Source organism: Lepisma saccharinum, chromosome 8 (genome assembly GCF_977018435.1).
Source record: "Lepisma saccharinum chromosome 8, izLepSacc3.1, whole genome shotgun sequence".
Taxonomy (NCBI): domain Eukaryota; kingdom Metazoa; phylum Arthropoda; class Insecta; order Zygentoma; family Lepismatidae; genus Lepisma; species Lepisma saccharinum.
In genome coordinates, this window is record NC_139236.1 from 87,022,299 (window position 1) to 87,048,486 (window position 26,188).

At 39.5% G+C, this 26,188-nt stretch overlaps 1 protein-coding gene across 3 annotated transcripts in view; it reads left to right on the plus strand.

Annotated features, from left to right (window-relative positions):
* The window catches only part of LOC145991267 (solute carrier organic anion transporter family member 74D-like), a 150,316-nt gene that overhangs the window by 46,172 nt on the left and 77,956 nt on the right, over positions 1-26,188 (plus strand). The window contains exon 1 of one of the 3 annotated variants that reach the window (XM_083127238.1): positions 3,346-3,854. The exons of 1 other annotated variant lie outside the window; for it this stretch is intronic. The gene's annotated coding sequence lies outside the window, so the exon portion shown is untranslated. Of the gene's footprint in view, positions 1-3,345; positions 3,855-22,186; positions 22,303-26,188 lie in introns of those variants that run through there. One more of the 3 variants, XM_083127242.1, reaches the window with a different exon arrangement.

Here is a 26,188-nt window from a genome sequence, read left to right on the forward strand (position 1 = left end):
TCATAGGAAATCAGGTTGCCAACTCATACGAAACCAGGTTGCCAACTCATAAGAAATCAGGTTGCCAACTTATAAGAAACCAGGTTGCCAACTCATAAGAAACCAGGTTGCCAACTCCAGAATCAGCATCATCATCTCACTGATATGAATAATAATATTTACAATTTCTGATCGATTTTTCTCCTGAATTTTATTCTATAGACTTCAGGCTTCGCAGATAGGCTAGCTAGCCTAGAAAATACGCTCCTGGTGATAAGACGAGATTATTGGAGGGTCAATCACACACGCATATATGGACGACACAAACAAAAAACACACAGAGGATTATACTGGCTATGGGTCCAGGTGCCAGAACCCGTCAACCTGCAAAATATCCAACCCAGGGCACTAGCGTACGCAGGATATTCTTTTTTTCTGAAGAAGGTGGAATTGTAAAGGTGGGTAGTATAGAGCTGTTTTCTAGGAGGCGGAATACACAATAAGTTATTTCGTATATTTAGAACTCTATACTCTAAAAAATGGCAATCGGGGATCATTTCATGCAAGGTTTGCATCTACAAACTGTTTTTTTTCGAGTTTTCAACAGTTTTTATTTGAAAATGTTGATTTTTCTCAAAATTTAGGAGGGGGCTGTAGCCCCATCAACCCCCTCTGCGTACGCCAGGTGCGCTATGTGGTTGACAATTGTGTGCCTTCAGAGAAGGTCATACAAGATTCATATTATCTGGAATAAAGTAACCACAAAAGTAATTTTCAGTTACTTTTTAATGTAACATTAACTTCATTTTTCAAAATGAGTCAAAGTTCCAAACACGGTTAAAAACCATATTACTTGCATTTGAATGGCAACTCATTGTCAACCTCAATTCCATACCCACTTGCAAATCTACATGTTATGGCAACATTGACACCGAGCCAGTTTCCCGCCGTAACAGTGTATGCAATACGCCACGCGTCTTCTTCTTCTTCGTGAAAGAGAGAAAACTCGATGTCTTTTTCCTTCCCTTTCCTCGATTTCACTCACAAGAACAGAAAGTAACATGGAAGCGCGGAAAGAGAAATGATGTGAAGAGTCGAACACACGCAAAAAAAAAAAAAAAAAAAAGAATGTAGCCCACAATTCTAGGTCTCAGAAACAGGTCAATAATCTTCGGACATGATAATTGAGTGGACAAGCAACTTTGCTTTCTGCCATTGTACAAAGATTAAAAAGGAATTGGAGGGGAGAGTGAAGGTAACACTCTCAACGATATAAAGACTTTTTTTTGTTCAGTGTATTGAGTTTTGTCTTCCGGAAGCTTATTAAGGTTACCAGGGCCGTACAAATATGGGGGTTCGCTGGGGCGTATTCCAGACGCTGCGGCACTGGCAAGAGCCAATATTTTTTGGCCAAAATAAGTGTAGCTAACCCATTGCTTTGATTGATTGGTTTGGTTTCTTTGTACTTGTTTTCAGCCAATTTTGGGCTAATCACTAATATGAGGATGTGATAATCAGAGGCGTCTCGTGAACGGATGCGGTGCATGCTGCGCGTGCGTCAATTGTGGGGAAAAGGAGAGCTTGCTCTGCGACGACATTCATGAGCATTTCTACATTCTAATTGCTTCATATATGAGAAGTGTTTATTTTACACGAGAGCGCTGAACTAATCTTATATTACATTCTTGGATCTGAAGTGACGCATGCGTCAATTGTGGGAAAAGAATTATTACTTTCTTTCGCTTCATATAAGCTTAGTTGAGCGCTCTCGTGTAAAATAAATACTTCTCCTGTATGAAGAAATTAGAATGTAGAAATGCTCATTAATGTCGTCGCAGAACAAGCTGTCCTTTTTTCCCACAATTGACGCATGCGTTCACGAGACGCCTCTGGTGATATGATGAAATTGATCAAAGGCCACTCACAAAGAACACCCATGATTGGATTCGAACCCGGTACAGCTGCCATCGTAGCGTACTGTGCTAAACCCTCCGTCACGAAAGTCGGCAGGGTGATTTTGAGTTAAGCCCCACACATTCACAAAATATGTGAAATTTCATTCCAGTCAAATGGTTGGTAGTCAAATTCAATGATAAGATTAGCTGGAAATTATCAGACACAAGGAAAAAACAGTGAAAATTATCAGTTAATATAATAAAGCATATATGATGCACATTTCGACACTTAAAATGATTACATTCGCCGCATTTTCAAGATCAAGACGGTGCGGGTTAAACTCCGATAAGGAAGAAATTCAAATCCAAGGTTTTTTAGAGAAAATGGAAGAATATTAGCTGGCATGTGTTCAAAAATTTCAAAGTCGGAAATTAGCGGTTCGACTCTGCTTGAAGGTTGATTTATGGGGGGGGGGGGTTCAGACCGAAACGACATGTCATACTTGGAAACGAACTTTGAAATAAATACATTCTTTCGTACCAAACAACACATCATCCGCCTCCCTCCTTTCCTTTGGCCTACCATATCTGGAAAAAGATCGTGAAAGGCAGGAAAAAATGCACAACGAGGGCGCACTACTTAAAAAATTTACGTAACCTCTCCCCTTTCGAAAATCTTGTAAACTTGTAAACGAAAGTAAGACCTTATTGCTAAGAAGCAATAATAACAACATGCATCACTCTCTATAAAGCTTAATAAATGTATAAATGCTGTGCTTTTTCGATTATATACCACACACACACACACACATCGCAACCCTCGATCCACTCCGTACCCTGACCTTCCCGATGGCGCAGTGGTAGCGTCGTTGCCTTGTAATCAAGGGGTCCCGGATTAGATACCCGGTGAAGGCACAAGTGGTTCGGATCCCACTTTAAACTGTAGGTCCAGTCCCGATTAGCCTTACTGTGCATAAAGTGGACTTAAAACACCAAATCAATCATTCCATCACCATTCCGTACCCCTGTATCACAGATCCTCGAGCCGGCTATGCACCATATTTTAGTGCATTTATCAAATTTAAAGATGGTACCGCGTATAGTATAGATTTCACTCATAGTAATTTACATTAATGCGATAATTTCAAATTCAAGTGATTTTTTTTTGCGGGGGCAACACTATTATCGGGGTAATATACCCCATGGAAAAATACCTTGCTTGTCCCTAAAAATCTGCGGACATCCATGATTAGAGGGGGAAATTGACCCCCACTGCTAACGCCTATGCTCGTGCCACCAGATCTGGGCAAAACAATCCGCATCCCGCGTGCAGCACTGAGCCTTTGCGAACGTTGGTTTCCGCGCCGTGTTACGTAACGTTGGCCTAGTTTGCAGCTTTCGGTGACTTTTCCAATGCGGGCAGCTGGCAACACTGCGCTCCGCCCACCGCCACTCCGTAAGACAGCTGATGGGCGAAATCGCGCTCGCTTCTCTCGCTTATTCCACAACGTTTCGTCAGGCTCGCGGGAACCTCTTTTCCTTCCTTTCCCTCGATCTTGTTTACTCGCGCGTTTTCCCTTTTTCTTTATCGATCAGGCCTGGCTAGGAGAGCAAGCGAGAGAGCGAGAAAACCGGTACAAATTTTCACGTGGTCGCCGCCTAAAAATACCGTCCGAGTTTACAGGCATGTGTGCATATCGTTGCCTCGCAGTGCCTTGCCAATTCTCAACCACATCCCTCCCACCGTGTTCGAGTTTGTGTTTTCTGCCAAGCTGAAAAGGTGAAGCACCCCTATCGAACATACAAGCTTCAATTGTTACCCATATCTGACGGGCGTCTCAAATTGGCTCGTTTTATCAGCAACACAGGAGAGGGTAAAGTTAATAAGGGACGTTGCAAAGTGTCCGTGATCGTAGATTTGCACAGCTGCGATAAAAGGTGCAGTGTAGGAAACTTGGAGATAAGGATTTCCTGTCCCAGGTAAGAAATGGTTCTTTTTTATAATTTTATCTGTTGTGTATTTACTGTTTCATTTCAGGGGGAGGGTAAGTTCTTTTATTGTTTATTATTGCGATAGCAGTCGTGTGGACACAGTGATAGCGATATCGGCAAAACTAAATTCAGTTTCTTAACGTTTCTTTGTAGTTTGGCAGAGAAATCGCTCGATTAAATAAGTGATTGATTTAGTTCATTTACTTCGCTTTCTGACACTTTTGGCTAATCGCGAAGATGAGAGTGAATGATGATAAGATGAAGAAACAGTCACAGAGAACAACCATGCCCAGTCCGGAATTCAACCTGTCTGGCGTTGTAGCGTGCTGTGATAAGTCCGTCTCGAATAAATAAAACTTATAATATGATTACATTTTACTTACGCTGTAATACTATACACATAATAATAAACTAGAGTTTTAAAAAATGAAACAAAACCAACCGATATATATATATATATGTGTGTATATATTACGTTAATTTTTCATTAGCCAAAAAAGATTTGTTTGAGACTTGGCATTGGAAGCTTTCGATAAATTAAAGATTTCTTCGTTTACAATGTCAAAATGTCAATGATGTATCAATTTTTATTCTATGCATACACAGAAACAAGTATTATGCAGGGAATTTTTTATGTTCAATTTAAAGCACTGCTCTTTACCTTGTGGGAAATGTAGTCACACATTATCAATTCAATCACTTGAAAGATTAACATGTTTTAAATATACAAAATTACCAATGATTAGAACAAAGTTTTCTTAAGGACTGGTGTCAAACCAAACATTTGAACGCATCCGCGCAATGTTGTTCTAAGAAATGGTACGGCAGACAGAAATTTCTTTTTAAGCAGTCCGGGATATATTTCACCATCTTTTCATACCGCTGAAAGAACTTAATAGTAAGAAATATGTACGTAACTTTTTAATCGCCTTTTAACAATTTAATGTAACAGTCCATAGCATTCTTCCGGTATTATTATGAACTTAAAAAATGTTTATTGCAAATCGTGATCGATTTACGTTTTGTAAAGCTTAGGCAAAACTAGCGAAGGGGTTGGGGAGACTTGGCCCTCCTGATTTATCACTTTCATTTTTCAGTTTAAACGTCGCATTAAGAATCAATTCACTTAGATTTATCTGAAAATGAACAAATTACTCCAATAACTTAAGGAAAGGTCCTTATTGGAATTAAGTTTACTCAATATGCATTGTATAATATTCTACTCGTATACTTTACGCAATTGTCAATTGTTTTTCTCTCCTTCCTTAGTTATTGTATTGTTATAATTGGTATGTATGAAGTTTCAAGTGGGGTGTCCGTGTTTTATGAAGCGGAAATGGGGGGAGGTATACGTAGCCTATACTTTTTTTTAGTAGTCAACCCTCATTTTGCCATCTCTTCGTGGAACTAGGCCAAAGCGGTGAGTATGGCACCCCACAAAACCCCCTTGGGCAAGCCACTGGAAGTCTCATTATTTTGTACAAGCGTATAGTTATTGGGATAAAAGTTCCGTTATTTAAATAAATAAGTAAATAGAAGACTTACCAACAAGCGTCCTATGCTTCGCGTTTCCTACCGTCCCACCACGGAAGATCAAACTGGCTTATAGATCGAATCTACAGGGAGATAGGTAAAAACATGCACGAAACAACGCTGTAGGTTTGAGATCAACATTTCGTTTGTAATCGTTCGGCTGTTTTGTGTATTATGTGTTCGTGATGGGTTTAACAACTCTGAACTCCTTCAATGTTGTCTCGGTAGCAGACAATTTTCACGGAACCAGTTTCCTTATCGGTTCCACCCCTATTTTACAACTGGACTTTGACCAGACAGTCCATGCACACTTGCGTAGACGAACTACAACACTGCCTTTTCTTTCCCGAACGATCACACTTTACACTTTCACTACAATTTCTCGTAATACCTAATCCTCACGAATCCTCTTAGCGATATGTATGGGATAGTCAGAGGCTAATCTTCCTTTTCTTTATCTTATCGCCTGTGCACCGTATGATAAGAAACGTTTCTTTAATTGTGTGGTTTTTTAACTTTTCCTTGCGGCACAGTAGTGGCGATGTCAGAAAGGTCAAGGTGGGTGGACGCCCTCCCAGTGAAGTCCGCTTTTTTAACACAGAAAAATACGTTTATTTGATTTTTTTTTTTAAAAATATGCATATTCACCAGCCTTATTTTATGTAGCAATCGTGCCTATCTGACCAAATTTAGAAATAAATTTAGCCAATTTCTACGGAATTGAACTTACCCGATGGCGTAGTGTTTAAGTCGTCGCCTTGTGATCGAGGGGTCCCAGGTTCGATACCCGGTAGAGGCACATAATAGTTCGGATCCCACTTTAAACTTGTTCCAGTCCCGATTTGTCTTCTACACATAAAGTAGACTTAAAACACACTCAATGAATTAATCTAAGGTGTTTTAGTGGTGGTAAGGGTGGATCTAAGTATCCCCACCCTTATATGAATGTATTTTTAAATCCCATTGGGTGTCTTTTTTCGCAAAAGTAAAAGTTTCAAATTGCATGATAACTATAGCATGTACGGGAAAATCTGTTTCATATTTGAAATCAGCGTTGAAAAATTACGTAGAAAAAGTTGGAAAATCAAATGCAACAGAAAATGAGAAAACAATTGTAGCCAATTATTAAAAATTGCAGTTGTGTGCGCCATAGGCTAAACATATTTCTAAAAACTGAATCATTAATATTGCACTGATTACTTTGTGTAATTACCGTTAGTACTTTAAAAACAGCAGTGTTCATTTCAGAGGTAGAATATTGTAGGGACGGTAATGCAATCAAGGAGTCCCGGGTTCGATTCCCGATGGAATACTAAAACGACATTATTATTAATACATCAAAGTATAAAATTTCGATTCACATCTCAGCCAATCGTGAAAGAATCATGACCCCCTATGATGCTGATCTCAGTTTCTTCCTTGATGCCATTGTCGCGGTTAACGGCGACTGTGGAAACTGCGCAGTTGGGGCAAGGAACAAATGACTACTATGACAACCTCCAAAGCGGTTTTTTTCGCGCGCCAATAGACTCCATCCTTGCAGTCTTTGTTTGGTTAAAGCCTGTCTAAGTCAATGTAGAGAAGTCTGCGATGACGTCAATTTGCTTTTCGCGGGATGGGAAAACCTGGACTTGACATTGATGCTTTGAATGTTCTGTTAGGGAACGGTTCGAGTTTTCCAGCAGAAACAATAGAAAATGCGCGATAGAGAGACAGAGGGTGGGAGGAGAGAGAAAGAGATGCTATGTGGAAAATTTATCTACACTCTAAAAACTTGAGTGGATAAATTATTCTATCTAATTGCCGTAAAAATATTGACTAGTGATGTGGCGTGCCTAGGAGGGTGTACGTATATACTTTTTTAGTAGTTAGCCCCAACGTGGTTTGATTAAGTCAGGTTGATTTAAATCGGGTGGGCTTAAGACAAGAAACATAATTGAAGAAATAATTTATAGATTAATGTACATAAGGAATTAATAGATATGAGAATCGCTTTTGGTGAAAGTACATTAATGTCGTAATTATTCAATGGTGGTTATTGGGCTCTTCGAAAAGAAGAGAAAGAAAACAAATTATATGTGTACTGATGGAGTGAAATTCGTACGAGAGGAAATGTAATATACAATTTTTTTTACAGGCAAAATAGCAAATATTTTGTGTAGAATAATATACAAAATACTGATCATGTTAAACCGTAAACACTGGTTCATTATCATTAAGCTGTAAATAAACATGGCAGATGATATTTTGCAAGCTACCGTTAAAAAAATACCAAAATTCAACTACAAAGACTACAAAAAAAGTCATTTTTTTTAAAAAAAAATCATGATTTTATCCATCCTGGTCGGCCATTTCTTTGCCATCTTTCCTTGCCTCTGACGTTCTTTTCTTAAAAGGGATGCTGATCCAAAGAGGGGGATTATAACCCCTCACCAAATCCCCATTGGATACGCCTCTGACTATGCCAGTTTTAAAGCATTGACGGCCGTATTAATGTATTCTTAATGATTCAGTTTTGAAAAATATATTTATGGTACACTCAACTTCAATTTATCTATATTTTACGCATGATAAAATAATATAATATATTGTTAGAGTTGAGCGCGTATCCATACCGATTAGGGTGGCCACAAAACTCGGATATATAAGGATTTCAAATTATACAATATCCGTTTCGGACGCAACTATCCTAATAGATCAGATATGTAGAAAATCCGTACAGTGAAATACGAAAATAACGAATAAAATAACATCTGGATGGAAGAAACGATAAAACTAAACGGATAATGCTCACATTCAGATAAAATTTTATCCGGATTTGGCTATTCCTAATACAGATACTCTTATCGATTCCCACCGCTTGAGAAATTATTCGTGGGCGAGTATTTCACTACAATTACAAGCATCAATTTACCACAATTTCCCTTTAAAGTATCGAAAAATTACATCGGAACATTAAGAGACATGTTATGTAACCACAAAGTAAAGCTTTTCCACATAATATTGTATAGGGTCTACCAATTTGAACGTCAGATCTTTAAAATTAGATAGAATGAAAACCACAAGTGATTATGACATACATTTTCTTTTTTATTTTGAAGAGCAAAAAATGGCATTATGTTTTGAACAATATGTCGTTCAAATGTCCTCCTCTGCTTCGGTGGGTGGAATGGATTTTGAATGTCCAATTTTCCAGCACGTCTGCACACATATCGAGCGGTATAGCCTCAATGGTTCGTTCGATGTTCCGTCTCAGGTCACGAATTGTGCGTGGCTTAGTGTCGTAGACCTTAGATTTGACATAACTCCATAGAAAATAATCCAGGGGGGTTAGGTCACATGATCTTGGTGGCCAGTTGACATCTCCATTTCTGGACAGAACTCGTCCGGGGAACTTTTCCTGCAATAATTCCATTGTTTGGCGAGCTGTGTGGCAAGTTGCACCGTCCTGTTGGAAAAACCATTGTTGATGTCAAGATTTGCCAGTTTAGGCCACAAAAACTGCACCACCATATTCCTGTATCGCTCCCCATTGACAGTCACGTGATTTCCATGGTGGTCCTCAAAAAAATAAGGCCCGATCACGCCATTGGCCCAAAAACCACACCACGCAGTCACTTTCTTAGGATGTCCAGAATCACTTGCGGATTTTCATCTGCTCAAATCCTACAGTTTTGTTTGTTCTGTCGGTGGATTATGTTGACCATAAATTCCTCTCAATGCACGAAATATCTGTCGAACTGAACACGAATTTTGATAAATAAATTCGAATAATTTCTATGCGTTGTTGCATTGTGTCTCTCTCCATGATAACTTGCCACAGGCTAATGCACACAGATGTCAAAGTTCCATCTCGTCATTCCAATCAGTGTTGCCACAACACACTTTCAAAGTTCTGACGTTCAAATTGGTAGACCCTTTATTAGTACACCCAACGGCGAAAGAAACAGTAACCGAATTGTCCACCACCATTTTAATTCGGTCTGTAATACACATTGTGACGAAAATGAATTGAAACAATGACGTCAATAAGCAAAGAACAATGCCTGCTTCGAACCAACAGTAGTTTCATTCCTTCAAAAAATCCCAGGATGTAGAATAAAGAAGTAATTACTGTAAAATAACGGTGGACAATTTGCATACCATTATCTTTGCCGTTGACTGTACAATATCAAAATAAATTGTGCATAAGTTCCAGGATAATTACTCTCCGCGAAAGTGTCGCGCGACATTTTGTCGGTGTCAGTCAATAAAATCCAACCGATGCTTTCCCAGGGTGGTGTCTACCAGACAAGATTGTCAAGAAATCAACAGATAGGTCAAGAAAGTCAAGAAATTATGCTTTTGGTCAATAATTTTTGCTATTTTTTTCTTACAGTATAGTGAACTTTCATTGTTATACACCTGTACTGGGATTTAATAAAATTGAATATTTTGAAATCTGAAATTGAATTGAGATGTGGTTAAGATTTGTTCATATTGTTTGTTAAGAATTGCATTCTTGTACGCGTGAAGCTTTGGTAAAAATATTAAATAAAGTAATGTGGCCATTCCCCATCCAGGATGAAGTCTGAAGCATTAATTTGTACATTCATTAATAATTAAAGCAAGTCTAAATATCTTGTTAAAGTACAGCTTCGGTTTTCATCGTAACTGGCCTTGTGGTACGGGTTTTTCATTGAATAAAAATATATATTTCCTTAATTTTGCAACTGTACGCAAGTACAATGTTAAGAAAAAAAGAGGAGTGTGGAAAGGTCAAGAAAAAGTCAAGAATTTTGGATGTTTTTTGGTAGACACCCTGTTTCTGATACCACCGGCTCAACCTTAATTAAAATAAAAACGGTTTAATATAGTTTTTGTAAACTGACAGACAGACTAAAATGTTAACGGTATTATAAATTCTAAACGTGTGAAGTTTCGAACCTCGAGAAAGTCATATTAAAATTATCAGCTTCACCACTTCCACAGCGAAAGCGAGTGAAATAAAAGGAACAGTGAAAATATTCCAGTGCAGTTCTAAGTTCCCTTGACTACATCTCTAGCATGATAAAGATAACTGAAACAATTAATTCTGATGTTGATATTTTCTCGGAATCCCCTGGTTTTCCAGCTTAAACATTTGCCATTTACGTTCCCCTTTAAGGCTGCCCCGAATTGAATCGCCAACCACTCTCTCTAAATTGATTTTTAAAGAATCCTACCTATCTGGAACACTTTCTCGTTCTTGCTTGCTGGCTGCAATATTAAAGCATCGCTCACTGTGCATTGTAGTACAAGAGGATGGCTTCAGGCACTATAGGTGATTGCAAAGCGTTAAAGACCTGCTTTGGACGTCGACAACGGTATCGCGCAAATATATGGATCAAGTCAGATTTGTTTGGAGCGTAAAGATTCTTCTGTCTCGTTCTGGGTGGGTGTGGGGTAAGTCTTTCTGTAGGATAATAAACAACGAGTGAGAGAGAGAGAGAGAGAGAGAGATGTGAGTACTTTCGCCTAAAATACATTCTAAAAAGAATAATATTAAAGGGTTATCTTTCTTATCCTTTTCTGTATCTCATTATCACTGTATCCCTTTCCTGTCTTTGTTCCTCCCAAATCTCTCCCTTTCTGTCAATCTCTTGCTCTGTATCGCTTTCTCTTTTCCCCCCTTTCAAATTATCTCTCTCTTCTCTTTCTTTCATTTCTTCTCTTTGTCTCTCTCTTATATCTTCGTCTCTCTCCTCTTTCTCTCTCGGTTTTGTATCTTCATGTCTCTCTTGTTCTCTCTCTTTCATATTCGTCACTCTCTCCCTTTTTTCATTTTGGTCTGTCTCTCTTTTATCTTCGTGTTTCTCTCGTCCCTCTTTTTCTATCTTCATTTCTCTTTTGTCTCCCTCTCATTTTCATCTTCATGTCTCTTCTGTTCCTCTATTTTCATCTTCACAACTCTCCTGTCTCCCTCTTATTTTCATCTTCACGTCTCTCCTGTTCCTCTATTTTCATCTTCACGTCTCTCCTATTCCTCTCTTTTCATCTACATGTGTCTCTTGCCACTCTCTCTCTCTGCCATCTTAATCTCTCCTGTCTCCCTCTCACTTTCATCTTCATCTATCTCCTGTCTCTCTCTTCGATCCCCACCTTTGTTCTGTTACTTTTAGCTTCATGTGTCTCCTGTCATCTCTCTCGTCTTAATATATGTCCAGTATCTCCCTTTTTCATCTGATTTTCCTTTGGCCTCTCTCTCTCTCTCTCTCTCTCTCTCTCTCTCTCTCTCTCTCTCCCACTTTTCTGTCATTTTTTTCTTGCCTGACACTCTTCCATCCCAAAGCTCCATCTTTCTCTCTATCATCTCTCATTTCTATTATTTATCTCCTCTCTTATCTACTTCTTTATCTTTCTCTCTCTCTCTCTCTCTCTCTCTCTCTCTCTCTGTCAGATCCAGCTCTCCAACTCTCTTTTATTCACATCTTGTCTCTCTCTCTCTCTCTTCTGTCTGTGTTCTCCATCCTTCTCTCTTAACTTCAGTAACGTGACATGTTTCGCCGATTGAAGCATCTATCTCTCCGTGAGATATAACAAATTATGTGACGTAACGATACGGTATGATATTTTTACACGTCAGTGTGTCCATCGAATGCACGTTTGACATGTACCCACGGAGCGAATCGCAATTACGAATCTTAAACGCAATCTCAAGTTGCTTATCTCTTGTCCATCTTCGTTGGTAGCACAGGAACAAGACCACATCGACACACCCGTATGATAATTTGCCCAACAACCGCCACTGTGATTGGTGAATCTCTTCCTCTTCTCAGTCCACAAACCCAATGATCGGGAGAAACAAGTGTTGGCAATCAATTGCTGGCCCAATTTTGCAATTGGCTGTACGAATGTTAACAACGAGCGGTAATCGTCCGTCTATTACATCATTGTCGACGTTTTCAAAAGCCTCATTTAACCTTCATGCAATTGCCGATGCTGTGAGGACGTCTGTCTTCGTTGGGCGACAATTTTTGCAAATCTGCTCTCGGGCAGTGTTGCCATATCACGGAAAATATCCCTATGGATGGGAAAATTATATTTTGAGTCAAGGACGGGAAATATGGTAAATTTTGACAATGGTTCTATATTCAGCTTTACGTTATCTCCAATACAATATCTAGGTTTACATATTTCTGGATATTTAAACTAGATATTTTTGGATCTCTGAAGAATATACCTAAAGCATATCTAATACTGGATATTCACTGTATGTTCACATCTTCTTGATACCCTTTAGATGATTTGTATAAATTATATATCGTGTAAAAGTGGCGTATCCAAGGAGGGGTTGGTGCGGGGTTATAACCCCCTTCTTTGGACAAGTATTCCTGAAAGAAGAACGTTAAAGGTAGGAAAAGGTGGCGAAATGAGGACTGACTACTAAAATAGTGTACGTACTTCCCCCATTCGAAAATCCTGGGCACGCCACTGTCGTGTAACTGAAAAGCATTCCGATGATGTCCACTTCATCAGATCAACATGCACTGATGATGAATCCAAATCATATCCAAAAGTTATCCGGGATGTAAAGGTTGACCCTCTCTGAAGACATCTAAAGGTTAATGTAACACACCCTGGACGGCATTGATGCAGACTAACGAGGTTCTGGCGTCTGAACTCGCAGTCTTATAATCATCGTCGCGATTAGCCAAATGTGTCAGAAAAGTGAAGTAAAATAAAGCAAATGAATCAAACCAAAAGTGATTCACAAACGTCCATCGCAGAGTCGGGATGGATATCTCCTGGACTTTCATATGCCCATCACTTCCTTATCATTAAAGTTTTCATAAATCTGACTTCAGTGAATTCCTGGTGAAATTCTAGCCCAAAACCATATCCCACATGACCCCCTTCCCATTTAAAGAAATGAAGTTGGATCCAAGATGGCGGACGTTGTCATGACATGCACCAAAAAGTTTCCCCCTAGGCCTAATTGCTGCAATCTACACTCCCTTTCATTTTATAAGGAATGGTCAGGGACTTTTGTATCATCCTGTATATTCAATGGATGTCTGCTGTGGATCCGCGGATATATGTTGTCTCTGCAGAGTTTCCGGTACGAATATCAAAGATATATATACGCTATCTGAAAAAAAAAAATGCTTTAATGCTTTATCTTTAATGCTTGTTATTACTACTATTGTCATGAAAATTGTGTGTGCGGACCTAGGAATCCCTAATTCCCCAAAGGCGCCCAATGTCTGAGGGGAACCTACGCCACAGAGTGGCAACACTTTTCTTGAGAAAACCCTCTGCTAAATTTAATATGCTAAATTTAAATAATGAAATTACTCGTTTACAATCTGTTCTATAATCGGGGGTTGCTTACTTCCGCCGTGTTTGCATGGATAATATTGAGATCATACGGCTTTGAATGACAGCATTAAAGAAGATTTATGCACCCAACCACTTATAATACGAGAAAACTTTACCAGAACTTTACCTTTCGTCAACGGTTCTACCACTCATTCGTGTTATTCAATAAAAATTCAATTGTTTTTCGTTTTGGCACTAACATTCTTGTCAGGACAGTTGTTTTTATACAAAATTCGGCGATCTTAACTACACGTAAGCTAGGTAATGAATTCGAGCTGTTATATCTATGTTCTTAAGCATCTTTTGACCTATTAATGTAATAAAAACATTTATCACAGCGTGCTACGACGCTTGTGGTCCCGGGTTCGAATCCAGGCCTAGGCATGTGTTCTTTGTGAGTGTCCTTAATCAAAGGTGGCAGAAAATCGAGGTAAAATAAAGCAAATCAATGTAATAATAACAATACAATATTAATTAATTTAGTATTATTATTAATAGACCTATAAATTATATTAAAGTGTTAAATTAAGCATTTATAATTGTTTCGGACTTCCTCCGACCTCCAAACGTTCCTGTCTGCTGGGTGAAAAATTGATAGAACAATATCTTTGCTCTGAAGGGAGCAAGAAGTAATTCGCACCGTCTTTTGTTTTGGGCACGTGGAAAGAGCTGCACCTACGCCGATGAGTTACGTGACATTGTGAATCGTCACAGATAGGGGGGTTGTGCCCACTGATGTAATGAAACCAGGCAAGTGCAGCCTCGGCCCTTTGTCTAATTGCATTGGGAACTTTACATGGAGTACACTTACACAGAAGCACATTACGCAAGACAGCATATCGCTCGGTGGACGGAAACTGGCAGTAAACAGAGGTGACTTGAATTTAACATTAGAACAAAGGAGCTTGATTTTTCGCAAACGCGACGGCACCAAACACTGTTAATTGCTGCAAGGAAATGTTTATGAATGTGCAGTGTCGTGTTCTGAACACTTTTTTTTTCACCCATTCCAAATCGCAAATTACCCCACATTTGGCATAAAACTAGTGTTGTCCACGGGACGAGACGGGACAGGCTTTTAAAAATTCGAGACGAGACGAGATTGATCATGTGTCCCGAGACAAACGAATATTTTCGAGACGAGACAGCATTTCACAGCATTTCCACGAGACGAGACAGGCCAAAGTCTCGTCTCGTGGACAACACTACATAAAATGCGAATTGGGACCTTTCTTTGGCGAAGTTGAACACATTTTGTGCTTAAGGGCAGAAGGAACAGTTTGCGTCCAGCCAGACGCGACGACCCTAAACTGTTTCTCCCCACAGACCTTTCCCCGCGGCGAGCTGGGTCCGTAGCAAGGGTCCCCTAAAAAACCTAGCATTACGCTTATGGGAGTATTATTTTATTTGTTCTCTTGGGAATGCCAAACATCCGATGGCGTAGAAAAACAGTTGAATGGAAAGACGACACGTTGAAGATTTGATATGTGACCAAAACTCCCATTGGATTAGCCGTAATTTTGAAGTTGTTATGATTTTTTTCTCCATAAGGAATCCATTGGAATTTGAAAATACTTATTTATCATATTTTTCAAACGTCGTGTCCAGCTTAATAATCAACTTGAAAAATCGCTTCCACTTGCAACATGGGGAGAATTTCATACTCTCTTGTATGTTTGGGTTTCTTCTTAGTAGCAGTGCCCATTCTGACGATATTGAAGTAAATGCACAACGGGGCGAAACTGGCCCTCTTCGCCTTAAACAACGCAAAAAAACAGCGAAAAAACCAACATGATTGTGTTTTAGGCTTTAAAGTACCATATTTATGTACATACAACGCGTACGTTTTCAATTTTATCCTAGGAAAAACTATAATGCGTGATATAATGGGATACTACCGACAGCTACATAAAACCATGTGAAATGGACGTTTCCCACGATTTTTTGCTTTCTATCGGAACGCTTTGAGTCATAGACGAATGTGGGGAGTTCTGTTGGACATCGAGTACGCACCTACAGTCCCATGGGAGTCGTAACATTGTTATTTGTCGCGCGAGAAATAATTGAAAAATAACTTTCTCTAAAATCGGTTCCAACGTATCAAACTGTCACGAACAGGCGTGTAGGCCGTGAGACCCGCAATTTAAAATACTAATTCAAAAGCACATTGAAGGTATAATTGGCAGAAAAAGTGCTAAAAGGTTCGATGCCCGGTGAAGGCACATCAGATCCAGTCCCGATTATCTTTTCTGTGCATAAAGTGGACTTAAAAAACCCAAATCATTCTCACTGTCGACCATAGTGGAGGTGATGCGATCAGCACCACGTTCCGGCCGCCTTAACCCCGCCATATTGATGACAGGCTGGGCGTGGAGGGACATTGTTGATAAACTTTCCACCCATCACCACCCAAGCCGAGAATCGAACCCGGCACTGGCGGCGATTATTTTTGCCACTTTTACCCCAGCACCTTGAATGGAAAGACGACACGTTGAAGATTTGATATGTCGTAGGAAAAAGACCAAAACTCTCATTGGATTAGCCGTAATTTTGAAGTTGTGATTTTTTCTCCATAAGGAATCCATGCTAAACCTTATCTACCAAGGGAAATAAACTGTCCTTGCCTCTTCCCCCAGTTTCGGCACTTTGCCCACCCCCGCCCCAGTTTTGGAACCCAATCGCCGCCACTGGAACCCGGGTTTACCTCATGGCAACCACGGATGATACCCCCTTTGGCATCCCGTGAACCACATCTCCCCCGAGCTACGAGCCTAGCGTGGAGGCAAGAGATGATCTCTCATACAGATGCGTATCTCGGCAGGAGCATCGACCTACTGGTCTGGTATGCTGTATGTTTAACGGATCTATTTTTAAGCCTCCGTATAAATAATCTCCTGCCTGACGAAAAGTAGCGTACAAAACGCTTGGCCCCACCTAGCTCTAACTTGACAGAGAGATGTTATCGCGATGATACCCCCGCGTTTCCCCGTTCCGTGAGACTGTGATTCCCCGACTGTTTACGAAAAGGGAGTATTTCTGGATTTCCCGCCAGAAAACAAATAAACAACAACTTTGATTGAACTTTTACCTGCCCCGAAAAGCTGCATCTGATGCTACTTTTACAAGTCTAAGATATACAAGTAAAGGATTGGAATTTATACGTTCACCATTAAGAAAAACAAAAAAAAAACATATTGGTTTATTTTACTTCGCTTGTTTATCCATTTTGGCCAGTCGCGAAGATGAGGACGAATGATGATGTGATGAAGGGACACATACAAGGAAACATGGGAATCGCCACTACTTTTTTGTAGGGGGCTCGAACAATTCATTAAAGTTGAATACTAAAAATAATAATAATAATTCCTATTATCATGCTTATGATTATTATTATAAACCTCAATGTAATAAACTAGGGCTGAGCCACTTTGAACCGATCCCGATACTTGATAATTACAATAATTAAAATTTCTTCAAAATATTAATCAATGTTGTTGTGTAAATATTCACCAATTATATGCATCAATTTACCAAGAAATTTGCTTTAGAATATTCAAGAATGACATGAGAATATCAAAATAGATGTCATGCGATAAAAAAATACAGTTTTTCGTGCAAAATTTGTGAAAAATAAAAAGGTAGTTTGAATTTTGCATAATTTCCAGTACAATTAGACTGCGAAAATGCCTACTTTAAACTGTAGGTCCAGTCCCGATTAGCCTTTCTGTGCATAAGGTGGACTTAAACCAACAATTCAAGCCATTGGAAACTTGAAATGAAAACTGCCTATATCCAGAGGGGTCGACCCCCTCCCCCTCTCTCCTGACACATGACCAGGCCGGTGATACTAATCTGGAACCCTTTTTGTCATAGCGCCCTGTACTGACTACTCTGCCAAGAAAGTCGGCCATTTTTGGCAAATCTTCTCGCATTTCTATAATTTCTTTTACGTTACCCTACACTGTTCGAAGTTAGCGTAAAAATTACAATATTCTACCGTTAGGATTTAACAGGCAGGCTGTTAATTTACAAAAACCGACGCAACCGTTTTTTTTTTCCGTGTGTGCATTTGCATCCATATTCATCCTCTCTGCCCTGTGGCTAGAATAAGAATTAAATATGGTGCCAATAGCCAAATTAAAAACAGATACAAACTCTTGCAGCACTGAGACACATAAGAAAAACTTTCAAATTTCAATTTCATTTATCTTGCATAAACATAGTGATTATATATTCCAGTTGCATGCGTCATAAATATTTTTTAAAAACGGAATCACTAAAATTACATTAATTTGGTTAGCTATGTAGTGGACGTTAGTACTTTAAAACTGACTATGCTCTTCCGGTACTTGGTTCGGAGCAGAAATTGACGCTCTTGGACCCGTGGCCAAAGCCTAAAATAAAGGCTGTTCGTTCCATCTAACTGCCCTGCAATAGGATTAAAGATATGATGCAATATTCACGAGTGCTAATCTTCCTTCCCAGTAGCACCATATGCTCACTACGGGTCCCCTCTCTCCCTGCAAAACCTTCCGAAAATGTGACTGGCATGTGTTGGTCTCTTCATAATGTACGAGTATATAGTTTTGCACTTGCAATATGTATCACAAGATTAAGCCTTGGATTTCTGTCCGTTTTGAGCACGTTCGAGGAGTTTTCCTCAACTAGAAGTGCAGACACCCGTGGCGGAGTGGTTATCGCGCTACGACGCCAGGGGTCCCGGGTTCGAATCCCGGTCTGATCTAGTTTTCTTATTTGCATAAAATGCCATCGTCTATATAAAATGTATCAGAAGTCCCATGCTGTACAAAAAATGAATCTTTCTTCAAGCTGCTGTTGTGGAAAGTCGTTTTGGGTGCTACATTCACTTGCGCGAAGCCCGGGCTGTTCTGCTTCACAGTAAAGTAACATGCTAAGATAACAGATGTACTTCACTTCACAATAACACATTTCCGAGAGCTGCATGGATGTTTGTGAGTCTCCATTCATCAATTTCATCGTGTGATCACTCATCCACATATTCGCAAATTAGTCAAAAGTGGCACAAAAAGCGAAGTAAAATTAAGCGAATCAATCAATCACAACTAGAAGTTTGTTTTCTATCCGGGGGAAAAAAAACCCTCTGTCCCTTATATACGGATAATCTTATTAATATTTTACTTAGTATTTTTTTGCGGTAATGTCCATTCATAAAAGCGGCTCTGAGGTTCATCCATCTTCTAATAAAATGGGAATCTAGGAGCATAGGAGTAAAGGTAGGACAGGAGCGTAGTGCTGATCACATCTTTGCAAATTCCATAGATTGGGAATGTGTGAGGTCCCATCTCTACATCTTACTACATGCTTCCATTCCATGTCATGTTGCAATGGGCAGTCGATTGAGAGTTCATTTCACGTAAATCTTGACAAAAATTACGAGACTTTCTACAAAACTATAATTTTCGTAGAGTTATTTAGATGGAGTGTGTGTTTTTATGTGATATAAAACATGGATATTTAGGTTTAATCAGAATGTGTAAGTCGGTTGCTAGCTCATATTCACAGATGACATTTTCTTAGAAATCCTGACTGCAGTTTTATTGATTTCTTCTTTTCCTCTTTGCATCTCTTCAATTTCTCTCTCTTTCTTTCTGTTCCTCTATCTATATCTTTCTACCTCTCTATTTCTTCCCATGTTCTCTCTCTTTCTCTTTGCTTCTTCTTTTGGTCTGTATCTAGTTCTTTCTTTGCCATTCTCTTTCTTCCACTATTTTCCTTTGATATCTTTCCCTTTATTCCATTCTCTACTCTTTCTTTTTCGCCTTTCTCTTTATTTATCATTCCTATAATTTGCCCCCTCTCTCTCTTTCTCCTAGCTTATTTCTTTCTTTCCTATTCTTTGTTCTTCTTCTACCATTTTCTCTTTCTCACTTCTTATCCGTATGTGTGTGATTCTTGCTCTGCTACAAGTGATTCTGACCATGTATTACTTTCATATTTTCTTAACTTTCCTCTTATTTTAAAACATACATACAGAGCATTACATATAGTTCATAAACTTCAGCCTACTATAATTTTGACAAAAAATATGTTCCTTCTAATAGACTTTCCACACTTTTAACATATCTTCTGTTACTTCACCTCCTTTTCGTGCTTCAATTTGCTGTGATGCCCCAGCAAAAATGACTTCACTAACGTTGAATGATCAAAATATATTAGGGGTGGACCATGTCGATCGCCGTAATTTTCAAAAATACTAAATTCAAAATAACATCCTCCAGAAATCCATTGCAAATTTTCGCTTCTGTGCGAGTAAATAACCGTTCCGGCTGAAAAAAAAGAACAGACTATTTCACGGGGGCTAAAACCCACCTTCACTCACCCAGTGAAAACGCCCATGCACATAGTTAAATTTTTAAAATAAAGCCCTGAGATGTAAGAATAGGAGAGCGTGGGAAGCAGACGCTTCTGTAGAGCCAGCAGACAAGGAAAATATTGGTAAATTCAGTAACTTTTGCCACAATATGTGTTTTGGTTTGTAAAAATTAGGGGACATAATGCACCCTGCTCCCCCAATACACACTCGTAGTCCCAGTACTTTTTATTCAATTCAAGCAAAGCTTCTTGGGAGCCAAGAATCTTCAGGTTACATTAGCGCATATGGGGAACACAAAATTCGGTGCCGAAAAAAAATCCTCGTACGAAAACGAGGTGTGCGCGCCTTTACGACTTGGCAGATAGTAACCTTGTGATGGCAGGTCGTGCACACATAAAACCCACGCACGCATTTTTTAAGCCTTTCGCTTGTGCGTGTGTGTGTTAGGAACAGCATACGGTGTCTGGGTCAGTGTCCTTATCATGTACTGCGTCTCTCTCTCTCTCTCTCTCTCTCTCTTGTCGAAGCTCTTTGTGAAAGAATCTTCGTGAATGTGTGTGTGTGTGTGTGTGTGTGTGTGTGTGAAATAGAGAGAGAGAGGCCCAGTGCTTCAGCAATGGGTTGCTCTGTGTCGTCAGACAACACTCCTAAAGTAATTAGAGCCATTAAACAAATGAATGTATGTCGGCGACGAGGTAAGCATGTCGCACAAGCAGACCAACTTGCAAACTCATCTTCGTTTTGTCTTTGTTTTCGTCTTGCTTTCTTCGAATGCTCACTCTTCGTCAATGAATACGATTTTTTCCCTCTACACTCGCATTTCTGCTTTCTCAACAGTGTTCTTTTTCTGTTAATTTCTTGTGAGTTTTCTATTTTCTCCCCTTCCTCAACTTTCTTATGTCCACTTGTAACAAAATTAGTTGATTCTCATGAGTGTATTATCTTCTATTGTATTACAATCAGTTTTAATTACTTCTACCGGCATTAATACCTACTTAGAGACTGCTCGGCCGAAATCTGGAAAAGTTTCCGAGCTTTCCGGAACTAATATTATCATCCGTGTTTTATCCGGTGCTTGCTTTATAAAGCCAAAAGCGCGGACTGCCGAGAAGACGCTACATCCGATTGACATGCCATCTACCGAGGACCGACAGAGCTCCAGTCTCCGAAGACGTGGGTGATGTTAGTTCTCCAAAACTTAGAATCTTCTCCAGAATTCATCTCTTCTATAACCTGAGAATATCTAGCTTCAAGACTTAGACTATTCCTCTGACATGTTTATATGCATCACACTTCTTTGTTTTCATCATTCCTTCAACAAAAATGTATTATCTTCTTCTCTTTTTGCATAGAAAGAAATGAAGAGAGAGAGAGAGAGATTGCTCGAAACTGGTTTGTTCACAATTGTCCGGATATCGGGCAGTGAGTAAGTGGGGTCCTTAGAAGAGATAAGGGGGCTTAACCCAACTTTTCCTGAAAAAATGTAGGAAAAGATGAAGAAATGCACTGGTAAAAAAGAAAGTATAATTCCTCTAAGGTGAAATAGAGCAGGTTGGAAGCCCAAATAATTTTATTATTTCGCAACGGAACGAAATAAAAAAAAAACTTTCAGTTCCTTGAGTCAGTCAGTAGCTTTCCAATCCGAATATCCAGAGTTGAAAAATTCAGCAGCAGCGTCCTCTGTGATTCCAAACGTTCCTCAAAGTGTGTTTACGTCGAGGCTAAAAGAAAAACACGTGAATAACGCTCTAATGGGCCGCAAGTGGAGTGAAACAGGAAAAGAAAAAAGCAAAGAAGAATAGGAAGACGAAGTCTCTTCCTGGCAAAAGCAAAAGCTCGGATCGACGGGAAAACGGAGCAAAGTAGATTTCGTTGGTTCCGACGCGGAACACGTGGGAAAATCGAAGCTCACGTGACCGTATATCCAGTTTATGGAAGTTATGTGGGTCAGTTAGGCATGAACCTACTCCATTGCGGCAAGGAGGAGTGGGGAAAGGTGGGGGGGGGGGGGAACAAGCGAGTTGTGAGACGGGTGTACGCTGCCAGCTCTAAGTAGAACTACTTTTTCCATCGAAAGTGACTAGTGCCTGCCTGTCCTGTGGAGCCGAAAGAGATAAGGTGTTGTTTCCTTGCAGGGTTGCCAACTCGTAAACTTTCCCCTAGGTGTTCCTCCACCTCTAGCACGTTTTCCCGCTACATCCGCCACTGGTGAGTATTATCTATATTGATTTGTTAAGTGCATAAAGGGTCATTGCCCGATACTGACGCCGCGACAGCTTCTAACGCAGCGATAGCCGTAGTTGTGTTCCTATCTGCCATCTGTCTATAAAGTGGGCGGGCTTGCAACACTGTTTTGATATCAGCATCGTACATGTACATAGTGCAGTACTAGACAAATTGCCCATCGCTTCTTGCATTCTTCGTTATTGATCGTCGCATTTCTCCCACTTTTGGCTAACCACGACGATGCGGATGATACTGACGGAGGGGCACTCACAAAGAACACCAATTCACAAGCCGGGATTCGAACCCGGAACCCCTGCTGTTGTAGCGCGCTGTCATAACCACTCTACCACGAAGGTCGGCTTCTTTCATTCTATGCAGGCAAATATTTACATGTGTGGAGGCCTAGGACAAACAACACAGTGACTACCCATGGTTGGACCTTTGACCGACAGCAGGGCAGCTGTTTTCCTAAGTTCCATTCCCTTCGAAAAACCGCTACGACATTCCAAAATCGGCAAAATTACATCTGCTTAGAATTTCTTCTAGAGCATTCATGTGAATCTTTATGTGGATTGCTATAGCTGTTGTCTAGATACTAGCAATAGTTTAATAGGCTTACGTGGCAACGAAACTATTTGGAATTCCAAGACAACAGCTAAAGTAAAGCACATAAAGATTCAAGCAAATGTTCTTGATGGAATTCTAAGCATATGATTTTGGAATAATATGTCGGTTTTTCGAAGAGAGAAAATATGAGTGTATATTTTTTTATATTGTTAGCACATTTCAAATATCTCAGTTTTTTTCATTCTGTGGCTCTTTTCAACGCATTTTACCCCCAGGAAAGACCACTTTGCAAACTGGGGTCCGGGGCTGTAGCCCCTTAAACGCAACGTGGTGTTCAAAGAAACGAAACAAGAAGCAGAGGTGACCTTTTGCTCTTTTCCATAAAACCTCACAGAAAATATAATAGAACGAAAACAGCAAAGGAAATTTCCTACTGTTATCCTTGCGTTTTATTGTACTAGCAAATAAGTTGTCCACTACTTTTCATATCTTGTATTTCCCACTGGGTAAAAAGAAAAAAGTAAACGAAAAATTTGCCTGTCTTTGCTACAATGGAGGGGACCTGTCTCCTTGTCCCCACGCTTCTTACGCCCGTGTTTGAAAATGTAAGAAATGCCGTCTCACTACAGCAATGCACGCCGACAGTAGTCGCGAAAGTATTAGATAATGAATGGGAGCCGAGATCCTTTCACATATGAACGTTTTCTCTGCGACATCGTTGTGACCCCCACTAGCCTGCTCTAAGCGCGCCAGTGAGCTTTGGTGTAACTTCACCATGTGAAACAAGCAGGCGTGACGTAAAATTACGACAAAAATGAGCCATAAGTTTACGGTGTTGTGGTTTCTTATTATGTAACAATTTAAAGCAATGATTCTCGTTCTTTCTCCGTTGAAAGTGGTATACCCTTTTTCACGGCACCCCTTAAGCTTGACGCCCACCAACGGAACAGTTTCGCTTCCGGCGTGCCGGTGGGTGATAACCCTTAAGATAACATGCAGACTTCTAGCCGGAAATTCCGTGCTTCGGTTCCGGACGTGTCCATGAAGTTGGCGTTACACCGTTTGATTTCAATAGAAGCAGACAACAGAAGTTCTGTTGCCGGAAATTTCCGCGTTTCGCCGCGTCTCAGTGGGCGTCAAGCTTTAATCTATCAGATTTGTTTTCCTGTGATGCCCTTAGCGTACCACGATATTTTCTGGTCGGTCATTAGAATAACACACGATTTTGTGAGATGTCCTTAGAGTAACACGATATTTTCGGAGCTGTTCCTAGAATAACGCAACATTATCTGCGCTGTCTTTGCCGTAACATAATATTTCCTGTCGTGCCCTTAGTGTGTCACAAAACTTTTATGTTGCAGTTAATGACACAATATTTTGTATTGACGTTAATAATATTTTATGTTGCCTTTAGTGTATTACAATAGTTTCCGTAGTTTATTTAAAATAATGGATGTGGATATCAGAAGGACACGTAGCTTTAAGCCCATCTCGTGATGCTTGGATTTCCCCCTTGTCTAAAATCTATGCTAAATATAAAACTTTGCAAAATATCCCGAAGGGAATAAACCTTAGGCTGAAAAAAAACCTTCACTAGACAAAAACACCTTAAAATGAGGGAAAACAACCCGATAGAGATAAATACTGCATGCTGGGGAACTCGCACACCGTAAACACAGAAACATGTTGGAAATGGAGTAGTTATAAATAAAATATGATAGTTCTTGATAACCACTCTGGTGTAAAAAGTCGAATACGCTCTTTAAAACTCATGAGTAGGGATCGGAAGTTGAGAAAAAATCATTTTTTTCCCTAGTGTCCGAAGACGAGGCACAACAAAATATATGTTCATTTTGGGTCATTGTAGGCCAGAAAAAGGTGGGTTTTATTTGTCCTTTTTTGCCTTTTTCGGCGCTTTTTCGATTATTGGTCCTTTTTTAGCCTTTTTTAGGTCTTAACGGCTTTTTTTGCAACTTCATCTTCTTTCGACTACGTTTTCACATTCTCAATTCGAATCATCATCAGTTCATCACCTCTTAAACATCCTTTCTGTAGTAAAGAAATAAAATAAATAAATATATTTGAACCGATCCCTGAAACGAGAGAAAAACATTTTTGGACGACTGAAGCAGGTACGGCACAAGGTCCTTTAACCGTAACTTCTCTGGAAGGTCGCGCTGTAAGTGGCAACTTTATCTTGTTTTGAAGCTTTCAGCACGGTGTATAGGACCAGACAGCACACACCTGCAAAGATCTGAAGGTGCCGCGCAGAGGGAGGGGGTGGGGAGGTTAAAACTGATCACATTTAATTTGGATCACATTTATACGTCCTTTTTCCAGTTTTTAGGTCTTTTTAAAGGTCTTCTTTTGGCAATTTATAGGTCTTCAACTTCCGAGCATTACTCATGAGTAATCATCGAACATAGACATGAGCTTATCTAGAAATTTTCTTAAGGGGTATCAGGCAGTTGATAAAACTTGAAAAGTAGAAATAACAATAACAATTATTATTACGATTACACAATAAATATCAAACTAATAGAAATAATCCCATTTTATTTCAAATACGAGTATTAGTATTATAACCTTGGAGAGACTTTTATATTCAATCCATCTGATTGCTGGAATATCCAGCGAATATCCAGCACAACTGTTTTTCATTGTATTTTTACATGTCATGCAGTTAATGTACTGAAATACATTCTAATTTGTTGTTACCTTTACACACCTCGTTCAAGAATGAGCTTTTATGGTTAGGCAAAATTTCAATCATGAAACGTATGTTGTGTAACCCATGACATAAAAATCTAATTTTTGGATTTTAGAAAACTCATGAAACCATTTATTTGCATAAAATCATAGGAATGAAAGGAATGGTATGGCTCCTACATATTACACTCAATTTTTATCGCTCTAGCCAAGAGATTTCCAAACTCTCCCAAATACTTCTCTTTACATTTACCAACACATGGCGAGCTACCAAGGATCCGCCTGTGGTCTGTCATAACTAATTAGATCTGGGATTTTTAGGTTCCTAAAGTAGGCTCTAAAAATACTAAAAATAGGTTAAATAAATCCTAAAATAGGTCCTAAAAATCTTAAGTTAGGCTCAAAAAATCCTGAAGTAGGTTCAAAAAACTTAAAATTGTTCAAAATTCCTGGAAAATGCTGATTAGGTATAGTAACCAGCAATGGAAATTGGACACCTATATTTTGAAATACGCACTATCTTGCATAACGTTATGTGTGTTGCCTAACCCTACGGCGATGGCAAAATCTGCAATTTTGTCTGTGAGGATCG